Raw genomic sequence first — 9,602 nt, forward strand, 5'->3', positions numbered from 1 at the left:
GACAAGTTATCACCTAACGGGTATGTCACTGGATTTCAAAAGTAATTGCTTATGCTGCTCATCACAGAAAAACGGAATAATTTCCCAGTTTTTCTGCTAGTGATGGCTCTAGCTGACTCAAACCATCTGAGGTTAACGTTTGACGTGAATATTTACTAAAGTAGACCACAGTCCAGGGAATTCATCCTCTGAGCACCCTGAATATCTGCACTAAAGTTCATGGCAATCTGTTAAATATCTGTTGAGATAATTCAGCCTGCCCCAAAAGGGGTAAATTGACTAGCAGACATTAACATGCACAGAATAGAAAAGAAAAGCAGTTCAACAGTGTCGTGATCCTCCTCAACATAAGAAAAGAAAAATGCTCCCAGGCTAAAACGTTACACAGCTTAAAACAACCTGATTCCTATCAAATGCCAATGCAGAATAAATAAACTGGTTGTCGTCCTCAAGCAGATCAATAAACTTAGTGACCAGATGTGCTTTTTTAAAAGCAAAAGCTAAGATGTTTAATGTTGTGTTTAGATTTGTAGTTGGCATTTTCAGCTTCTCTTATAACCCAATTAAGTAGTTCAAAGGCTCTTGATATTTGGAGTGCAGTGACCTCTGAGCTTGTCTGTATTCTTTTGCCCCCATCACACGTCCTTGACAACTGAGAGAAATGCGTGTTAACCCCTTAAAGCTGGCCAGTGACACTGAGTGGCCCGGGGCAGGACTGTGACACCTCTCCTCCTTGAAGCCGGACAATTTGATTTGAAGGCGGAGACTTTCAAAGCTGAGTCATGCATCAGTGGTCAGGCAGTGGCTTGGCCTTTTTACTGGCCTTTTCTTTTTCTTTTTGCCTCGATGGTTTCTGTGGACGGGGGTTTTAAAAGCAGCAACACCAACAAACAAAGAAGCCACTGCTGTGATTAAACAAGGATTGGGTCACTTTGGTGTAAGATTGAACGTTGCAGCGTGCTTTTGCTGAAAGAAACCCTTACACACATGTGCTGTGTACATAGCATCTCATTAAGCTCACATGGTGCAGGAATGTCTTTACATTAAGAGTGGCAGCACTAGGCTGATAAATTATGACATCTGAGCTCGTTGTATCAGTCGACATATCTTCAATCTGTAGCAGAAGAATCTGATTAGCGCCTGACGTAATGCTAACCGAGGTCAGCTTGTACGACTCAGCTCAGCTGTCACCTACGCATAGGTATTCCCAAAATACTCGTATCCCTTCAGGTTCACTCAGACAAATAAACACTGTCCACATTGAGGACAAAACTCATTTTTTAAAGTCTCTTCATGGCAGCTTGAATGTAACGAACCAAGCTGGTGTTTAGAAAGCAAATAAATAAGAGAAGACGGGATTGGATCAAGGAAGAAAATAAGAACAGTAAAAATATACAAAGGAGAAAGAGCTATTGAGAAAGTATTTCCTTAACAAGAGGGGAACAAATAATAAATTATGGGGCCCCTCTCCCATGAGGCAGGACTGGCATGCCTGAGGGTAGAAGGAAGTGGGCATCCCTCTCTTTCTATAGAGGCCGTGGACAGGCTTCCTCTGTGGGAGCATCACATAAGACAAGGCCTGAGAGAAAACTGCTTTAAGGAATGTTGACACAAACAAACACACAAAGAGCTCGTCGCACGGGCTTTACAAGGCGTGCAGTGTTGAATGAAGATAGTGATAGTGACTGTTGTAACCCTCATGTCCCTCATCGTGTCAGCGCTGCAGTTTCTGCCCTCCTCATATCTAAACTCCCTCTTGGCCTGTATAACTGAGATCCTGCTGACAGCCGTGACCCCACGTTTACCCCACGCTCCCCTCACGTCTGTCCCAAAGCAGGTGGCAAACAGCACCAACATGAGACCCTTCATCCTTATCCATCTATGCTAATTTTTGATACCTTTATTTCTTGGCAAACATTTCAGTGCCTCATCTTGTGATCAGGAGATAAAGCAGAGCAGCTTTTTTAATTTCCTCTTCGTCCACACAGTGGGTTAGTCACGGTGAAAGTTGATAAAAGTTTCTTTTTTGTCCCAAAGTGTTCAATTAATCAACTTCACAGGGCATGCTGGATGGAAGCGGATAAAAGTCTGGGCTACAGGGAGCACGGGAGAAAAACAGCCAGGATTTGTATTCTCCTGCAGCGGCTTTCATACCCATTAAAGGATGTTAGCATCTTTTTAAGCACAGTGACTTTATTTTCAGCTTAGGGCTTACACGGATCCAACCATTTGCTGTATTAGATTCTTGGCAGATGGCCTGCATGGATCTTGGCCACCCTTGAATTTAGTTCTCATGTTAAGCTTCACCGTGTCAGTAAATGGGCTGCTCCCTGCACTTACCTTACATATAGCAGCTCATGTCTTGCTAATGTAATGGTTTCTTATCAGAAGAAAAAAAGACTATCACTTAGTTGCTGCAAGAGGTCCTCCCACCTGCTGTAGCACTTAAACTGATTATTCTTCTGGAATTCCTCTGTTGATAGATAACATACTGTGATGCACACTGAGTGCACATACATACACTATAAGAATGAATTGGATTGAATTATGTTGTGGACATTGATCTCTCTCATAGAGTACATGAGGAACACACTGCATCATGGATGTATTTGCAGACCACCAGCACAGCCCTCAATTCGGCATAATCCGCTCCCAAAATGTTTTTATTTGGAGTTTATTAAACCGGCATTTACAGAATTCTTGTGCAATAACTTTCATTCAAACTTGGGCAAAAAATTTTATCTATTTCAAGTGCAATTAAAGTCTAATAATCAACATTTATATCAATGCAACCACACCCTGTAGTGTTTATAATTTATTGTTTATATCTTTTTTTGTGCATGTCTTAATGCGCAAATTAGGAGTAGCATTCTTGCGGTTGTTGTATTTTGCACAATGCAAAGACAATAAAGGCTTTCTATGTTATTCTTTTTCTACTTTTGGCAACTTAGGGACATATGATAAGCTTATTAAGTCAATATGTCAGAAATATTAGCAAAAAGTTGCCTTTGTAAACAGACATTATTCACTGGAGTCGTTTTTCAGAACATTTGATTGAAGTCCACTGTTCGCTGTTAGGGTTCCTTTCTGGTCTGCTCAGGGTTATACCTGGAAATATCTTCAGCTACTGAAAGCACCAGCTGTATATATAAGATGGATGTAAATTTCAGGTCTGAAAAGTGAAGCCAACGCTAAAGCGCCTTCAATGCTGCTTCTTTCTAATGGCCAGGAGGGGGCGACTCCTCTGGTTGCAAAAAGATTTCAGATTATTCAGATGACAACCTTGCTCTACTTCTCACTTGTTCTGTTATCTCAGAGAACATATTTTCAAATAGTTTATGGTCTCAATTCTAAGTTTCAAGAGTTTGTTTTTTTTTAAACAAAGGATTGTGTTACTTTAGTAAGTTATGGTCCTGTTTAGAATGAAATAGACCGCGAAAACCAAGTCCAAATTCAGGCCTCCACAAAGCAGTCTTCCACAAAGCAATGAGTGACATCACAGTGTCCAAGTCCAACTTATATATGCAATCTATAGCTAAAAGTTAATGTTAGCTACCGTTTCACTTTTTTTTTGCTCCTGGACAGATAGTGTATTGTGAGTTGATTAGAAAACTGCGAGATCAAAACAAAGTGGTTGCAGTCAGTAAAACTAAAATTAGCAGCTGAAACACACTAAAATGCTCTGTAGGGATAATTAGCTGAGGGTCTGTCACAATGAGCAATACCTTTTAGATTATTTTTAACAATTATCCATAAAAAAATATTTATGTGTCGCTTTTAAATCCTTAATATGGGAACTGAAACTGCTTTGTATTGCTTGTAGAACTTCAGTTCTGTAATGATCTATTGATTCATTCGGACCCGCAACCAATTCCTCTTCCTGAGCCTCTGAGGACTTGGAACCAGAGCACCAGTAGTCCAAAGCATCATAATTTGTGCTGGGAGTAAGAAATCACATGTGTCACAGTTTATGTCGGCAGCCGTGGCCTGAAGCGATGGCTGGTTTAGAATTTGGAACAAACTATGAAATCATTTTCTTTGTGCACCAGTCATTCATCTTTTCCCCAGACACCCAGACATCTCAGACCTGCTTCCTCTCAAACTGACATGATGGCAGGTAAGCAACATTTTCCATTCCTGGATCACATGGAGAGTTTATAGGTATATTTTAAGGCACATTAAAATGTAATCGGATGGTTATTTGGCCACATCTTGAACTGAAGTCTGTCTTTTATTTGACAGAAATCTCTTAGTGTCAAGTAAAGTGCAACATAATGGAGCAAACTGAGATTACGTTGTGGTGTTGAATCCACCAATTTAACTTTGGAATTGTTGACCACATCATTAACAATGGGGGGGCTGAAAGTCATCTTAGATGTCTTTCAGCTCGTAGTTGCCTCTTTGTTCAGTTTATCTCCTGAAATCCTTCTTCATAAGTGACCATAAATGGACGGTTGAGTGTTCAGCCACCAGTGAGCCTCAGTAGAGCTACCAAAGGTCTGTGTTGCCCTTGTGCCGTTTCACCTTAGAGGCTCACCAGAGGACCTGTCAGGCCTGCGATGTTTTACAGCTCAGTTTGCAGACAAAACACCTCACAACCAAATCCCCTCAACACCATCTGCTGCCAATTTAGCCGAGGCATTCCTGCAGTCTGTGCTGTTTAATATTCACAGGGGTTAGGATCTGCCGGGACGAGGGTGGGTGGGGACCGTGGGGAGGAGAGGGGGGACCAGCTTCTACAACCCTTTGGTCCACAGTCCAGACACGGTGAAAAATGAGGGGTTAACAAAGAGTGAGCTGGAGCAGGGGCAGGTTAACTGGGCTAATTTGCAGGGATAATAATGGTGTTCACGCAAGGCCTTTGGGGAGCAGCGGTGTGGAACACAGACCTGACGGTGCAACCACACAGGAAGTTTACAACATGGCCCGGCAAATCAAAATGTATTTAATCATCAAACAAGCAATAAGGAGCTGGCGGCAAGGCCAGAGCCAGCAGCCATCCCGAAGATGAAGACAAATGTTTGGAGAGTGGGCCAGACAGAGTGCCAGATCTGCACCTCAAAGATCTCAGAACGCTGAAACCCCACATTTTAATGGCCAACTCTAAGTACACCATGTCAGAGGTGCATATTTTCTTCTACCTTTGCCAGTAGCCTTGAGCATGGTATTAACATTTTAGGGTACGTTATATGTTTTTAATTATTCTCATGGGACTATCTAAAAATATGTTGTGCTATGAAATGAACAATAAATGTGGATGCATGTACTTATGAATGGTATAGCAAAAAAAAGATTGGCTTTAATCAGCGTGTCCTGCATACATAATAGCACATATGTGCTGCCTGACTGCTTTAAGAGAGAGTAATAACCCAGTTAATTGATAATTAGAGCCATGGCCTCCTTAAATATGGCCACACAATGTCCTTGTGAATTTTTATGGATGTATCCCAGGCACTGCTAACTTTAGAAACAGAGGAAACTCAAACCAGTTTCCTCCTTTGTGCCCAACTTTATCTGTTTATGCTTATTTCTGTGAGAAAATGTATTTATATGTATGTGTATTATGCTTTGGGAAATACAATACCTTGCATAGAAGGAAATCTCAACATGAAAACAATAACACAGAGAATCTAGACTACTGAAGCTCTGCTGTTTTTATTTCACTGGGATGTCCTCATTTCTGATAATATTTATTTTTCATTACTTGCAGAAACTATCAGTAACTCCCTGGCTGTTTTGAGTGAAAATGGCAATTTATGTCAAAATAAATTCTGTATATATTTTGCATTACGTGTCTTCGTCCCTGAATGACTGCACTCACCCCGGTGAGGCAGCGGTATTTCAGCCGTAGACACAAGCGGGGCTGTCTAATGACTCTGTGAGGGGGTGATGTGGATCGTGCAACACCTCTGCAGCTCCCACACTAAAGGACACCCCTTGCCATGGCAACTGCACAAACATCTGTCTCCCCATTCAGGGGACGCTCATGAGGGAATATAGAAGGCTGCAATTTATTATATATAAGAGCTGCCTGAGCTTGTGTGTACTCCACATTACTGCTTAGTGGACCGAGAGAACTGCATGTTATAATGAGACCATCAGATCTCATATTTTACAGAGTGCAGCGTGCACGACGTTGCACCACATGTGTGATGTGTGTGAAATGTGATGGCAGGAGCTGGAAACTGTACATAATTTGCTGTTCAAGGAATAGTTTGGGAAATATGCTCTCTGACTTTTTTTGGCAGAGAGTTTTTTTTGAGAATGCTGATACTTTTGTCATATTTGTATATAAATATAAGTTAGCCTAGCTTAACATTAAAACTAGAAACTGTGGAAAACCTGTGGCCTGTCCAAAGGGAAGAAAATCCACCTCACAGCACCTCTAAAGCTCACCAGGTAACACATCCTATCTTTTTGTATTTTAATCCACTAAAAAGTCACCTTTTGGAGTCTCTGCTGGTTGCCTGGCAACTGCTCCCCACCATGAAATAGTCCTGCACATGTTTGCCCATAAAATGGTGAATTTTCATTGTTCAGTTTTTGCACCAACTAATCAAACTGAATACATAAAGTGTTGTTGTTTTAAGGCTAAATGTTGCAACTTTGGTCAGAACCAAGCTGTTTCCAGCTGTTTGTAGTCATAATGCTGAACTTAGCTCCATGGTTACCATACAGATAACTTATACGGATAACTGTATCGATTTTCACCAAATTTAAACTGCTTACAGAGGAATACATAGAATTAAAACAATTCAACATCAATGAGTTGTAAAAGCTCAGTCGGGTGGTTCATCATCATCGGTTTATGTTCTGCTGTGAAATTGCAAAGCTGAAGCAAAAAATTTAAGACGCACAAACATCATCTGTGGCTGATTGTTGTACGTCTGTGTCATCTGTTCTTTATTCCTCTGGTGCTGTTTCAATTTAAAACGTTCCTTTGCATCATACACTGGATGCTGCCACCTTGATGTCTCACACACAGACGATGTGTGTGTTCGTTTCTTGTTAAGACCATGATGCAGTTCATCACTTTATGTTCATTTTTTAAAATATATAGTGTTAATTACTAGTATGGTTTTGCTGCAAATTATACATCCTACAGATTTTCCATGGATTTTTGGGATTTTTTCTTTGTGTAGTACAGTTGGATAACCCAAGATGTTGACATGTGTGCAGACAGACAGAGTTTTGTCAATTTTCTCATCAAGTCGTTGTCCAAAATGCCAATAAGCAAATTTACCAAAATATTAAGCTTCCTTTAGGGCACCCGACGATAAAGGGTTTATAGTTGTACCAAATGGCTTTAATGCATTACAGACCAGTAATAAGCAGTTATTAAGACATTAGCATTGTGGTTGCCAGGTTAGAGCTGCTGTTGGTCCTCCATCAGCATTAGACTTTATTTGTTTGTTTAGTTCATGCTATGGGTAATTTGACCCCTGATCTTTTGAAAAGTGTTACTGTGACAACAATTGATCAGTTATTATTCAGTTGTTTAATTCCACATAACTTTTACTCTTGACGCCTGTTAAATTGAGTTTTTAACACTTGTAAATGTAAAAATAATGTTTATCGCCATTTATTTTCATCTTAAATGCAAACTAAACATACATTCTGCACACTTTATGTCTAATTATATGAAAAACTCTTTACTGGGGACTTGTCAGTTAATGACTTACCTGAGTGGTAAAGAAAATGCTGTAACTTATTAACAGGTTGTTACTGAACTAGAAAGATATAGTAATTAATTTACCAATAAAGCTGTAGTAATTTCTTTTAACCTGCTGTAACAGATGTCTTATCAGAAACTGGCACACATGAATCAAGCAGACGTGTGTTTCTTTCTATCAGTTTCATCGTCTGCTGTGTATGTTGACATGTTCTACATCCACTGACCTGGAGTTAAGGCCCTGCTTACATTTCTCATTCCCAGATTCATGTAACATTCAGGATTCTGTCTTTCCCGCATCTTGTAGCTGTGTCAAAACACATTTCAGAGATCTGTGATACATGGCATCCAAGAGTCATCCATGCTCCTTAGCGTGTTTTACATTCCCGCCTCATGCCTCACACACACACATTACACGGTGGAGCAATTAGCTCGATGCTGACGGAGTCCCTAAACATTCAGTGTAGGAGGAACATTTTGCTCATGCTGAAAATGAAATGACCTCGGGGTGATGGAAATGCACGCAGTGGCCTCATTTTGAAATGGTTTAAAAATGATTTATGACAATATGATTTATGGCCAAACACCATTACCTATGAAAGTAGTGCAATTGAGTATTTCTTGTCCTAAAAAATATTTCTGGTACACAAGTGCACTGTTTGTTGTAAAGTGATACTGATGAACGAGACTTTGTTCATGAGTAATGCACTGAAAATGTTAGTCAAGAGTGCTGATGAATAAGTTGCAGGGTAGAGTTAAGGTAAAAGTCTTTTAGAGCCATTAGTAGATGTTTTTTATGCTGATGACCCCCATAAGAGTCTGAAAAATGCATTAAATATTTTTCTAACCCTAAACACAAAATCATTTTTACTGCCTGTTGGTACAAAAAACATTCCAACAAGTTGAACATGACCATTATCAGGCTGAAAAGCAAACATCGGTTGGTTAAAACTACAGCCAGGAGCAGTCGATCCTATCTCCATGCTCAGCTACGGTTGGTTTCTGCTTTCATATTGTCTGGACTGTAAATGAAGCGTATCTAATGGGATAATAACCTGTCAGATATTCAGGTTGAGCACAGAGCTGCCCTGTTTTTCAGGAGATGCCGAGTGTGTCAAAGAGCCAGAGGTTTGTTCGGGTGTCCCTTTTGTTGCCTTTTGAGTTGTGTTTCTGGCACATGGTGAAAGGTCTGTGGAGAGCTGCCAGTGGCTGAGGTCATTATCGTGTGATTTTCTAGTAAACTGTGACCACAAAGTTACTTTCACTGAATCAGACACTGCAGACAAACAATGCGCCATGGGACTGTGGCTGCATGCGGTCTGAATTGAAGTTGTTACCACAGTTTGAAAAGCGCACTACAATCAAAAGGCTAGCCTTTGATTCAAACTACTGTCCCTACAGACATTTGCACTGCTGGCTACCTTGTACTTTGGTACCCCGTCCTGTAGAAATTACTTCTTTATGCGCTTAATTTGCAGCAGCATTTGACAGAAAACCTAATGCCATTTCAACCAGCGCCAAGTCATTTTTTTCCCACCACTCTGGTCCAAGCAAGTGTTGAGTGGATTTAATGGCTGATGCATCAAGAATTAGACCTCCTCTACCACAGAAAAGTACACATGCTCCTACAGACAGGTGACAAGTTGAAAGGGGGGAAAAAACACATGAAGTACCTTAGTAAGGCATTTGGCCCCTTTACAACTCCAAAACAGCCTCAGGGCATTTTGGTATTGATTCTCCACATCTCTGCAACTCTCCAGGAGGGATACATGGCATTCTTCTAAAAGACATTCCCTTATCTGGTGATTTGAGGATGGTGGTGGTGAAGAGCACTGTCTAACCCGTTGGGTGCTCCTTGGGTTGAGATGTGGTAGCTGTCAAGGCCATAACATTTGATACACATCATATTCATCAAACCATTTAATGACTA

Source organism: Acanthochromis polyacanthus, chromosome 10 (assembly GCF_021347895.1).
Source record: "Acanthochromis polyacanthus isolate Apoly-LR-REF ecotype Palm Island chromosome 10, KAUST_Apoly_ChrSc, whole genome shotgun sequence".
NCBI classification, from domain to species: Eukaryota; Metazoa; Chordata; class Actinopteri; family Pomacentridae; genus Acanthochromis; species Acanthochromis polyacanthus.